Source organism: Pelobates fuscus, chromosome 1 (genome assembly GCF_036172605.1).
Source record: "Pelobates fuscus isolate aPelFus1 chromosome 1, aPelFus1.pri, whole genome shotgun sequence".
NCBI lineage: Eukaryota > Metazoa > Chordata > Amphibia > Anura > Pelobatidae > Pelobates > Pelobates fuscus.
Genome location: NC_086317.1, coordinates 487057384 through 487071766, shown reverse-complemented (window position 1 = coordinate 487071766; position 14383 = coordinate 487057384). Strand labels below are relative to the sequence as shown.

The following is a 14383-nucleotide window of genomic DNA, read 5'->3' as shown; positions in this document are numbered from 1 at the left end:
ATTAACTGACAGACACACACTCAGTGACAAACATACATACACACTCACTAACAGACGCACACAGACACACACTCTAACACTAACACGCACACTCCAACACACACACTAACACACACACACTCTAATACTAACACACACACACTCTAACACTAAGACAAACACTCTAACACTTACACACACACACTCTAACACACGCTCACACACACACTAACACAAACACACACACACACTCACTAACATACACTCACACACACACACTCACTAACACACTCACTAACACACACTCACTCACACACTAACTAACATACACTAACACACTCACACACACACTAACATACACTCACACTAACACACACTCACACACACACACTAACGAACATACACTCACTAACATACACACACACTAACTAACATACACTAACACACTCACACTAACACACACACACACACTAACACACACACACACACTAACGAACATACACTAACACACTCACTAACATACACTCACTAACATACACTCACACACACACACACACTAACATACACTAACACACTCACACAAACACACACTCACACTAACACACACTCACTAACACACACTCACTAACATACACTCTCTCACACACACACACACACACACACACACACACGTTTTTTTGGGTTTTTTTTTTTCTATTTAATCCCCCCAGCCTCCTTACCTGTGGGAGAGCTGAGGGGATTCCCTGGGGTCCAGTGGTGTCACCCGGTGGGCAGTCAGGCTGGCTGGCGGGCGCGCGAGGGAGCACTCTCCCCTGAGTGCTCCCTCTTCAGCTCCCTCGCGCGCCGCGTACTGATGCCGGAGCCGGAAGATGACGTCATCTTCCGGCTCCGGTTTCAGTGCGGTGCGCGAGGGAGCTGTAGAGGGAGCACTCAGGGGAGAGTGCTCCCTCGCGCGCCCGCCAGCCTGACTGCCCGCCGGGTGTAAGCAGGGCCAGCCTCGGGGGGCCCGGAGGTGGCCGGCTCCTGGGCCCCCCAGGAGAAGAGGCTGGCCCAGTGAGTACATACCTGGTCGCGACCCCTGCGACCCCGGTATGTACGCCACTGCGCGCAGATCCTATTCACACAGTACAATTGCCATGGAGCTAAAGTCTTTCCCATAGTCTTTCATTATATGAATAGGCTCCATGGTATAGCTATCTGGGTTAACACATTCACATAAAGTCTGGTCCATAGTCCAAAGGCAAGAGGCGGGCAAGCAGCCTCCTCCAAGGACACGTGGCGAGGTCGGTTTCGCCACACTGTCCTTTTCAGTATTAACAGTAGAATTTTGAGAGACGGATTTAATGAGCCTATGCTTCCATTTAGGGTATTATAACAGTTTGACTGTTGAAAAAAACCCACAAAGGCCTACCATTTGTAAAAGTAGACACTCCAGGGTATCTCATAAGGTGCATATTGTGCCTTAACATGCCCCCATTTTTTCACCAATATATGCCAAAGTATGTGGCAACAAAATATTTTGGGCATTGTTTACATACGGATTACATTTTTGCTGGGCATTTTGTATATTTCATATGTGCCACTAAGTTCAAACCCCCCAAATTATGCTCAGCTAAGTCTTCTGAGTAAAATGACACCCCCATTGTATGTCTTTGGCAATATTTTGTGAAGTTACAGTGCTGTAAATGAGACGTGACAAGTTTAAGTTTTTAAGTGTGAATTTTCATGGAGGGTTTTGATGCGTCCGTGTTCCACTTTGGAGCACTTGAGCAGGCTACATATTCCAGTGGCGCCGCTAGGGGGGGGCCAGAGGGGGCCATGGCCCCCCCTACATCATACTATGCCCCCCCTTGGGCCCCCCCAAATGCCAGCAACCTACTGGCTATGTGTTTAAGTTATATTCCCTCGGACTGTAACAGCCTGTTACAGCCCGAGGGAATGCAGGGCAGAGCAGCTGGAGCGCTGGGTCAGGTGTTGTCTGGGGCCGGAGGGAGCACTGACAGGCTCCCCGGCACAGGCCCCGCCCCCAAACGAAGCCCCGCCTCCCGCACACAAGCCCAGTCGTTAAGCAGCAGCCCATGCTGCTGCTGGAAAACATGGAAGATGGCTGCCTGACCACCAACAACAGCCTCCAGTGACAGGTAGGCTTAATGTGCTTGTGTCTGTGTGTGTGTGTCTGTCTGCTAGTGAGGAAGCTTGTGTGTCTGTGTATGGACTCAGTAGTCTGTGTGTCTGTGTGTGTATGGACTCAGCAGTCTGTGTGTCTGTGTCTGTGTGTGTGTGTGTATGGACTCAGCAGTCTGTGTGTCTGTGTGTATGGACTCAACAGTCTGTGTGTGTTTGTCTGTGTGTGTATGGACTCAGCAGTCTGTGTGTCTGTGTATGTGTGTGTATGGACTCAGCAGTCTGTGTGTCTGTGTGTATGGACTCAACAGTCTGTGTGTGTGTGTCTGTGTGTCTGTGTGTGTATGGACTCAGCAGTCTGTGTGTGTGTGTCTGTGTGTGTATGGACTCAGCAGTCTGTGTGTCTGTGTCTGTGTGTGTATGGACTCAGCAGTCTGTGTGTCTGTGTGTATGGACTCAACAGTCTGTGTGTGTGTGTGTGTCTGTGTGTGTATGGACTCAGCAGTCTGTGTCTGTGTGTGTGTGTCTGGACTCAGCAGTCTGTGTGTCTGTGTGTGTATGGACTGAGCAGTCTGTGTGTGTGTGGACTCAGCAGTCTGTGTGTGTGTGTGTATGGACTCAGCAGTCTGTGTGTGTGTGTGTGTGTGTGTATGGACTCAGCAGTCTATGTGTGTGTGTGTATGGACACAGCAGCAGGACCGCCATCAGGGCATGACAACCATAACGGTTGTCATGGGCCCGGCGGTCCTGGGGGGCCCGAACTACTCTGGCAGTCCGAGCCCCACATACCTTATGTGCACTTATATATAATTTTTGCTATATATATGTGCACAGAGGGCCCCCTGCTACCTGTACATTGAAGAGGGGGCCCAGCAGCACACTCTGTCCTCCTTTCCAGCTGCTCTCTGTCTAACTTCCCTACGCCCTGCGGCCGCCCATGGCAACGCTCCGCACAGCACGCAGACCTGTCTCACGAGAGTTAGTCAGAGAGGAGCTGGAAAGGAAGACAGTGTGTGCTGCTGGGCCCCCTCTTCAATGTAACGCGGCTGGCTCGCTCCACCATGCCACCGGACCACCAGGGAATGCGATCTCCCCCCTCCCTGGCACAGTAAGAACCAGGGAGGGGGAAAATAAATTTAAATATACACAAATAAATTAAAGAAAATACTCCCCTCCCCCTTATTTTACACACACACTGCATCCTTACAAGCACACACTCTGCACTACACACACTACATTCACTAAACACACTCTGCACTACACACACACTATATTCACTAAACACACTCTGCACTACACACACACTATATTCACTAAACACACTCTGCACTACACACATACACTACATTCACTAAACACACTCTGCACTGCACACACACTACATTCACTAAACACACTTTGCTCTCTGGCCATCTTGTTTTTTGCCATGCGGTCTCGTTTTTTTTTCCCCCAGATGCCTTGAATGGTCACTGTATCCCCGGTGGGGTCCGGGATAACCCCCCCGGCCCACAGGGGGGGAAAACAGGGCCCTCAGTAGGCGTGTGGGAGGTCCCGCCGGACTAAGCACGGGAGATCGGCTGTTTCTCCCGCCAGAGCCTCACAGCAGGCCGCATTTCCTTCTGCCAGTCGGTCGGCATTGCCGGCAGGACGGGAGCCGACGGTTGCACAGAGGGTTGTTGCTTGGGTCCCCTTTACCTTCTTGTCTTAGCTGGATGTTTGTCAGGTGAGAAAGGGTAATTTTGGGATGTATATGCAGGATTCGTCAGGGAGCCGAGGTGCTCCACGTCCGTCCAGCGTGGCGGTCGGCCCCGCCCCCCCCCCCGTCTTTAGTTTTTTATTATCTGTATTATTAGCTTCTTTTGTTCCCTATCTGTCAATTTTGAACGTACACCATTTTATTGACGACACAAAGGATTTATTGGTCCTATTATTAAAAAAAATAATTACAAAAATACTTTTGTTTCACTTCTTTTATTCACCACTTTAAATTTGTAAGTCTTTTGTGAAATGGAAATTTCTGTTTAAAATGTAGAAATATGGACTGACGAAAGCCGACACATATTAGACCATTTTAAGAACAACTAAATAAATACAAACTGATTAAAGAGCTAAACTAAAAGGAACTTTTCTGAACACTTTGATAAATCTCATCCGATCTCTCTTTTAGCTTCTCTCTTCGGTCCTACTGAACATTCTCTGGAATGAAAATAAAGCATTTAACATGGAGCCGGGCCGCCTGTATAGGATATTACCAAAGCCCATTATCTGATCCGGTAAGATTATATTATCATTCTATAAGCAATATATCTAAACTTCACGTATAAAGGTTTATGTTATTAAAGGGCTCTATGTAGAAACATTAATAATGGGATCAAACTAGTCTGTGGCACGAAGAACAAGCTGTGTCTGGCATATGAGATTTGCAAGAGAGAGAATAAATGGGGGCGCTACCCTGAGATTCGGGGGTACGCACTGGACAGTTTGAATCGCAATGTACATTGCGGTTTGTATTGCACGGTATGACGTAACAGTGATTTATAGAGTAACTGATTAATTATACTCCTACAGGTGCTTACGATGTATTTAACATGAAGCAGGAGTGGTTCATATGGGACATTTGAAACTGGACACAACCCAGAACCATCTGTTTATTAAATATGGATGAGTTATTATGTCACATCTATTTCACCCACTAGATGGCGCATGAAAACCTCCGTATGAGTTTAGCTTGTTTAATACAAGCTGGTGACTGGGGAACCCAGTGAAGGACTCCTATACAAGCACAAGCAGGTTAATTCACTATACACAGGGTGGTCCATACACTGGATACATGAGATATATGGATGGGTAGGGACTTACGGTCCACCCTGTATATATAGAATGAGAATTCAGGGTGAAACTACAGTGAGAATTTCAAATTTAAGGTTAAAGTCGTCAGTTATGCTTCCAGTTTGGGAACTCTGGCCCTAAATATGAAATTCACTTTGAATTCACTTCAAATTCTCACTTCAACTTAGTGAATAACTCTGAAGGTTATTTAGTAGAATGAGATTTCAGAGTGAATTAATAAATGCTGTTAATAATGTAACGTAATGTCTGGACTGTTTGTTACTGGGCGTCTCTGGGAAGTTCCAAACTCTTTTTGTAGTTTGCAACAAGCCGTACAATTTGATACTACCACCCAAGGAATGGTTCCCCTATATGGACTCTGCTTGTTGTGGGTCGTAACGGGGCTACAGACTGCTGGTTTTATTTGAAACTATGAATCAATCACAGAGCTATTCTGCTATCTCCTGTGGCCCCAGGAATATGTATAATATTCCCTCACCATTTCACACTTGTTATCCCGCACTGTATCCATCTCGTTATCCCTCACTATATCAGTCTCGTTATCCCCAAAATATCACTCTTGTTATCCCCCACTATATCAGTCTCGTTATCCCTCACTATATCAGTCTCGTTATCCCCAAAATATCACTCTTGTTATCCCCCACTATATCAGTCTCGTTATCCCTCACTATATCAGTCTCGTTATCCCCACAATATCACTCTTGTTATCCCCCACTATATCACTCTTGTTATCCCCCACTGTATCCATCTCGTTATCTCTCACTATATCAGTCTCGTTATCCCTCACTATATCAGTCTCGTTATCCCCACAATATCACTCTTGTTATCCCCCACTATATCACTCTTGTTATCCCCCACTGTATCCATCTCGTTATCTCTCACTATATCAGTCTCGTTATCCCTCACTATATCAGTGTCGTTATCCCCACTATATCAGTCTCGTTATCCCCCACTGTATCCATCTCGTTATCTCTCACTATATCAGTCTCGTTATCCCTCACTATATCAGTCTCGTTATCCCCACAATATCACTCTTGTTATCCCCCACTATATCACTCTTGTTATCCCCCACTGTATCCATCTCGTTATCTCTCACTATATCAGTCTCGTTATCCCTCACTATATCAGTGTCGTTATCCCCACAATATCACTCTTGTTATCCCCCACTGTATCCATCTCGTTATCTCTCACTATATCAGTCTCGTTATCCCCACTATATCAGTCTCGTTATCCCAACTATATCAGTCTCGTTATCCCCAGCTATATCAGTCTCGTTATCCCCACTATATCAGTCTCGTTATCTCTCACAATATCACTCTTGTTATCCCCCACTATATCAGTCTCGTTATCCCCACTATATCACTCTTGTTATCCCCCACTATATCAGTCTCGTTATCCCCAGCTATATCAGTCTTGTTATCCCCACTACATCAGTCTCGTTATCTCTCACTACATCAGTCTTGTTATCCCCACAATATCACTCTTGCTATCCCCCACTATATCAGTCTCGTTATCCCCACTATATCAGTCTCGTTATCCCCAGCTATATCAGTCTCGTTATCCCCACTATATCAGTCTCGTTATCTCTCACAATATCACTCTTGTTATCCCCCACTATATCAGTCTCGTTATCCCCAGCTATATCAGTCTTGTTATCCCCACTACATCAGTCTCGTTATCTCCCACTACATCAGTCTCGTTATCTCCCACTACATCAGTCTCGTTATCTCTCACTACATCAGTCTTGTTATCCCTCACTATATCAGTCTTGTTATCCCTCACTATATCAGTCTCGTTATCCCGAGCTATATCAGTCTCGTTATCCCCACAATATCACTCTTGTTATCCCCCACTATATCAGTCTCATTATCCCCCACTTTATCAATCTCATTATTCCCCACTTATTCAATCTAGTTATTCCCCACTATATCAATCTCGTTATACCTCACTATATCAGTCTCATTATCCTCCACTTTATCAATCTAGTTATCCCCCACTTTATCAGTCTCATTATCCTCCACTTTATCAATCTAGTTATCCCCCACTTTATCAGTCTCATTATCCCCCAACATATCAGTCTCAGTATCCCCACTATAAAGCTCTTGTTATCCGCAGCTCTATCAGTCCCGTTATTCCCTACTATATCTGTCTCATTATCCACCACTAAATCCATCTCGTTATCCCCCACTATATCAGTCTCGTTATCCCCCACTATATCAGTCTCGTTATCCCCCACTATATTAGACTCGTTATCCCCCACTATATCAGTCACCTTATCCCCCACTATATCAGTCTCATTATGCCCACTACATCAGTCTCGTTATCCCCCACTATATTAAACTCGTTATCCCCCACTATATTAGACTTGTTATCCCCCACTATATCAGTCTTATTATGCCCACTATATCAGTCTTGTTATGCCCACTATATCAGTCTCGTTATTGCCCAGCTATATCCGTCTTGTTTTCCCCCATTATATCAGTCTCGTTATTGCCCAGCTATATCAGTCTTGTTTTCCCCCATTATATCAGTCTCGTTATTGCCCAGCTATATCAGTCTTGTTTTCCCCCACTATATTAGACTCGTTATCCCCCACTATATTAGACTGGTTATCTCCCACTACATCAGTCTTATTATCCCCATTATATCAGTCACCTTATCCACCACTATATCAGTCTCATTATGCCCACTACATCAGTCTCATTATCCCCCACTATATTAAACTCGTTATCCCCCACTATATTAGACTTGTTATCCCCCGCTATATTAAACTCGTTATTGCCCAGCTATATCAGTCTTGTTTTCCCCCATTATATCAGTCTCGTTATTGCCCAGCTATATCAGTCTTGTTATCCCCCACTATATCAGTCTCGTTATCTCCCAGCTATATCCGTCTTGTTTTCCCCCATTATATCAGTCTCGTTATTGCCCAGCTATATCAGTCTTGTTTTCCCCCATTATATCAGTCTCGTTATTGCCCAGCTATATCAGTCTTGTTTTCCCCCATTATATCAGTCTCGTTATTGCCCAGCTATATCAGTCTTGTTTTCCCCCATTATATCAGTCTCGTTATTGCCCAGCTATATCAGGCTGAATATCTCGTAATTATTGACCATTTCAGTTTCTAAAAGCAGCAGATACTCCCAGAATCCTTTGCATAGCTCTGTGACTGAGCTGATGATACGTGTAGCTGAACGTATAATAATCAGGTTGAATACTGTAGCTCTCGCTGTGTCAGGCTCCTGTGAACATTACAATCGGATCATAACATCTGGCTTAATGCATGGCTTTGATAATACTCCCCCCATTCCATCTCCCATCCAATACCTGCAATTACTGCGAATTCTAAGCCACCACCGTTAATTACTGTGACTCATCCACAGCTCCAGGCAGGTCAGGGGGTGAGAACGGGAAACACAGTCTGCCATGATACATATAAATAAATATATATCATTTCTTTCAGTGAAAAATGAGTTTATCTTAGGGTACATATTGATTTATTTCATACAGATATACTTTTTTTTACAATATACTTTTTTGGTAAACTGTTGTTTTATTATTATTGTAGGTTTGCCAATCACTGGTTAATAAGTTGGTGCGTTTAGCCCCTCGACATACACCTAAAGTCATAGTATCCTACGGCTCAGCAGAACATTATGGACGGAACACGTTACAGCAGTCGGATCACAATTTATCGAGTGAGCGTGGTGCTTCGTTCAGTCCTCAATAAGGTCTGTGAACCTCAAGTTTACTTTTAGACTGTTTAACCCCTTAAGGACCAAACTTCTGGAATAAAAGGGAATCATGACATGTCACACATGTCATATGTCCTTAAGGGGTTAAGGGAGATTTAATAAATATCACTGGAAACTCTGTGTTAATATCTGTGTATTAGTATTATTTACATTTATATAGCGCCAACCTATTCCGCAGCGTTTTACAGTGTTATAAAGGGGGGATTTAACAATGAATGAGACAAACTAAAGCATGTTCTATTTTCTTTTAGTACTTTTATCTTGTAATATATTATGCAAGGTAGAATCCTTAAAGAATATTCTGGGATATAATTGTGGAGGAACAAAATTCTGAATGTATACATAAATATACAACGAAGAAAGCGGAGACTTCTGAGAGACGTTAGTGAATTGGAGCAGATCTTTGTCCCCCTACAAATAGGATTAATATTCAGAACTCTTCGATAAATCTCTTTATCTCGCTTTATCTCATCCAAAAAGGAAACATGTTAATCAGCACCGAGCAAGCTGCTGTGGGATCTCTGACAGAGCGTGATGTGATAAAGCGCTATTTTAGAAAATATCAGAAAAAATGAAAGGCAGCAGCTGTGCACTTGATATAATCTCCCAGAGATGATAACTGTAACTTTAATAACAGGAATAGAAAATAGATAAAGAACCCCGTAATCTGGCAACCCCAAACCTCCACTGCCATGTCTGAAAGCTGGGATGCCTCACTTGGTCTCCCTTCTCTCATACGCGTTCTAGATGTGTGTGCTAATGGCGCAGTGACTGTCAGAGTATGAGATACCTCAGTTTACCCTGCTGATCCTAGCGCTCTGACATTACCAATTCTACCATTTTGACTCACATGTAATGGAGCTCTCCATCGCTGATAGCATGCTTAAATTTTTAAATCATTATGTACTCATTTGAAACTGTTGCCAGATGCTATTTATTTGTTTTATACAAAACTGGTTACATCCCAGATGATGCTTCTATCTCATCATTCACTAAATATTAGGAGCATTATCTTGGACTCTCTCTCACATTTTACCATTGGATCAAACGTTTCAAGATCCCTAATAAGTAACCAATTAGCAGCAGGTATCAGGAATTTGGATACGAGTTATTCATCCAATAACACAGTACTCCCGAGAGGTTAGTTGCTTTCAATTTAAGACAATGACCCTGAATGCTGTGAGCTCGATCTTGGAACACTCTCTCACGTTTGGTGGGAGTGTGCCCTTATCCAGCCTCTCTGACAATCCATACACTCAATCCATATCACTTTCACTGACATAGTCATCACTTTCTCTCCTAAAGACTTCCCGTTCCATTCTCTCCCAGCGATATTTGGATGATATTATAAGACTATCCTTCCATTTCGTATTAACACAGCTCTGTCTCACCCCGAGTTCCTGGAAGCGCCCTAGGATGGTCCCCAAAGTCCGAGACTGGATGGGAGGGGTGAGGAATTACGCTCCATGTAGGAGCTGATATTGTCTGTATCAGATAATTACTAAAAGTATATCGCCATTTGGTTTCACTGAACGCAGTGACTGACCTCCATGTCAACTGGGGCTGACTCAACCAGTCCTACACCCGCTTTGAATCCCCTACCGTTACTCAGCCTAACTGAACCATTCTCTTTTTGCTTTTGACCAGTGCTCTGGGTCTATCAGAGATGTAGATACCTTGTGAGCACCTTCGTCGTGATCTGCTTCTCCTTTAATATCACTTATTCTTCTCCCCCTTCCATCCCCACTCTTTTTTTTTTCTTTCTCGTTCCTTCTTCCTTTTTTGCTCTCTGTCGATCTCCCTCCACTTTTTCTCTTTTTCCCTTGTGCGTATTCCTCAATAACTGGATCACCATATGTTCCTTTGTTCCCTGTACATAATAAGTTGATAATTTGCACAATATTACATTATTGTTTTACTAGTGTACGCTGATGATATTATTTCTACTATGATGCTATTTGTTCACTAATATATTTCAATAAATTAAAATATAAATATATTTTGAATTCTTCCCCAAGTAATGAATAATGAAAGCAGACTTCATACCTATTGTACAGCATGTTGACTTTCCCATATGATAAATCAGGTAAAAAATAAATTAATTGTGGCCTGGGATGAACGGTTTCAGATATATTCAATCTACTAAATAAATGTTTTTACTTTTTCCTTAACATGTTGCACCCCGCTTTTCTTCCCCTCGGTATCCAGGGGCTCATTTCTTCAGCCGGAGTTTCCAGAATTATCAATGCATGGTCATTACAAGATATTGCTCTGTTGTCGAAGATCCCATTGGTGGCGTCATCTTTCTCCTGAATGTTCTAATCCAGGCAGAAGAAGACTCTTGGAACTTAACGTGCTGGACTTTCCTATATATTGCTGATGATTTCTCTGGATATTTAAGTTTTAGTGCTTGGCATTTTTATACATATGTGTTTATGATTGTGCTTTTATGTGAAACTGTCTTTAAATTCAGAATAAAAAATAAATAAATGGCATATAAACTAACACAGCACAATAGTATCATTGTATTATATATGAATCCCTAAATCTCATTAACACTGATCAGCTTTATGAGCAGAGTTGGATTACCCATTTGGTGGCCAAGATAGCCACCTCGGGCAGCGATCAGGCAGGGGCCCTCCTTGAGATGGCAGTGATAAAAAAAGACCAATATCAGGCTCTGACCACCTTAAGAGCAAATCCTGTTCTTCTCAATGAAGAGTGCCGCAGCTAGTGCTCTGAGTCATTAACAGGCCACTAGAACCACAAGGAATCTCTTAAAGTGACCTGCAAAGGGAGGGGGCACGCACACCTTCAAACACTACACACACAAACAACACCTAAGAACACACAGGCACACTAAGCACCCCCCTACACATATCAGCCTCCTCCACACTCAAACACTCAACACACACACACACACATACATGCATACAACACTCACAGAAACAGAACCAAGGGGTCTAGGACGGGGCCCAAATCTGACACACTGCCTCGGGGCCTGGGCAACCTTAAGCCAGCTTTGTCTATGAGAAGGTTTGGTATGGAGACTTGATCTCTGTGATAGAAACCCCCATGCCATGGCTGTAACGGATCCCCGATACTCCGACCACTGGCGTGCATACCGCGGTTGCAGGGGGCCCAGTCTCCCTGCGACCCGGGTATGTACGCCAGTGCGGCCACAGTTGCATTTTGCCAGCCTCTTCTACTGGGGGGCCCAGGAGCTGGCCACCTCAGGGCCTCCCGCGGCTGGCAGTGGCGTCACTTTGCGGACGGGCTCGCAAGGGAGCATTTTCCCCTGAGCTCTCTCTCTGCTCAGCTCCCTCGTACGCACCGCAGTGATGCTGGAGCATCGGAATATGACTTCACTCTGGCTCCAGCATCAGTAAGCGGCGCGCGAAGGAGCTAAACAGGAGGATCGCCTGCAGTGACTGGCCGCCCAGCAGCCCCACTGAATCCCAGGGAAAGCTGGAATCCTCTCAGCACTCCCAAAGGTAGGGAGGCAGGGGGATTAAATAAAAAAAAAAAATGTGAGTGTGTATGTGTGTTAGTGTATTTCAGTGAGTGTGTTACTCTGTGTGTCTGTTACTGTGTTAGTTGTGTGTTTGTTATTGAATGTGTGTCTGTTAGTGAGTCTGTTTGGTGTCTGCTAGTGAGTGTGTGTTTGTCAGCGAGAGTGTATGTTTTGTAAGTGAGTGTGTATGTGTGTCTGTCAGTCAGTGTGTATGTATGTCTGTGAAGGATTTTTCATGTATTTGCCTGTGGGCCCTCAGTTAAACCTTCTCCCTGCTGTTTAAATGCCTGTATCTGTTCAGTTCAATATGTATGTACCACTTTAAGAACATTTTTCAAAAGTTGACAGTTGGCAGTTAACTCCTTGAGCCATTATTAAATTGGCAGTTGTCTCCCTGAATGGTGTTTCTTCTGGTTACTGGGGGATTTGGGATATTACCTTCTATACCAGCGGAGATCTGGGGATTTAATATTGCAGTCCCGTTACAACTGGTTGGCAGCGGCGGGATTTTCCCTTCTACTTCTGTTACAACAAGCTTTCCAAGCAGACACTGGGAACAGTGAATGGAAGGCTGGTACACCCTGCTTAAAAGAGATACACTGAAAGAGCTACTGGAAGCTCGTGGAAGGATTGCTAGCAACAAAACCAAGCAGGTCATTATAGCAGAGTTAATGGAGCTAGACCGAGAGAACTTGGTTGCAGCAATGCCAGCTGTACAAGAGATGGAGACACCAGTGATTCAGGAGGAGGAATCACCAGCCAACAAAGAAATGAGGGAGAAACTAGCATGGTTCGGTCCGAACCCAACGGCTGACATTATTCTGAAAGTAATGAGCCTTTTAGCGGAGGAGGCTAAACAAAAAAGAGACGCAGAGCTACAATTAAAACTGGCAGCGGTCCAGCAGGAAGCAGCACACTCCCCAAACAGTGAGTACAACACAGCGGATACAAAGAAAATTCCGTTCAGCGCTTTTAAAGCTTTTGACGAAAAAGACTGTGAGATTGATAACTATTTAGCAGATTTTGAGCGGCAATGTAACCTGCACCGGATAGCTAAGGAAGAATGGGTTTCAATATTGTCAGGAAAGCTGTCAGGCAAAGCCTCTGATGCTTTCCGGGCTGTACCAGAACAGGAGATCCATAGCTACGCCAGGGTTAAAGAAGCACTCCTGGCCCGTTATGCAGTAACCCCAGAGTCCTACCGACAGAAGTTCAGGGACTCACGCAAAACCGCTAAAGATTCCTACGTGGAATGGGCATGCCAGTTATCCCTGTCGGCCTCGAACTGGGTTAACAGTAGCCAGGCCGCCACCGCGGAGGAGATTTTGCAACTGATACTCCTGGAACAGTTTTACAACCATATCCAGGCGGATGTCAAAGACTGGGTGAGAGACCGCAGGCCCCTGTCTCTACCAGAGGCCGCCAAGTTGGCGGATGAGTATGCGGATACTCGCAAAACTAACCAAGTCGCACCACGGGTACAACCTCCAAAACCTTCAGTGCCATCACACCCACCAGCAGCCCGATACCAACCCCCTAACCGACCGGTGACTTCTAACTCTCGCTACCCACGACAGGATGTCAGCGAGCTACGTTGCTTCCGGTGCCGACAGCTGGGTCACATCCGACAGAATTGCCCCATGGTCAACCACACCAGGTCAAATTGGTCTTGACCTGGGTACCAGCAACCACCAGCAGCAGCCCATTGTGTAGATTCGACTTGGGGTCCCAAGGAGCTGGGTCAGGAAGAACCATTGGGCACCCTTTACGAAGCCCTCATGGTGCAATCCACCGTCACAGACAATCGGAAACACCATTGCCAACTGGTCATGGTTAACGGCAAGACAGCACAGGGATTAAGAGACAGTGGTGCGACCATCACGCTAGTACAACGACATCTCATTAACGCATCGGAGAAGCCGGGGAAATCAATTGCTGTGAGAGTGGCAGGGGGGGGAGTGTATCGCATTCCTACCGCACAAGTACACCTGGACTGGGGTGCGGGAGCTGGCAAAGTTCAAGTGGGCGTAATGAAAGACTTACCCTCTGAAGTCGTGTTGGGCAATGACATTGGGCCCCTGACTTCGGCATTCGCCTCAACCACCGCTCAAGAGGCCCACGCAGTAACCACCAGAGCACAAAGTCGCGCTGCCGAGAGCCA

At 45.0% G+C, this 14383-nt stretch overlaps 1 long non-coding RNA gene across 1 annotated transcript in view; it reads left to right on the top strand.

Moving 5' to 3' along the window:
* The window catches only part of LOC134573219 (uncharacterized), a 137123-nt gene extending 132753 nt beyond the window's left edge, over positions 1 to 4370 (top strand). The window contains exon 3 of the long non-coding RNA XR_010085309.1: positions 4271 to 4370. This is a non-coding gene — a long non-coding RNA (uncharacterized LOC134573219). The remainder of the gene's footprint in view (positions 1 to 4270) is intronic.
* Positions 4371 to 14383: the final 10013 nt, after the last annotated feature.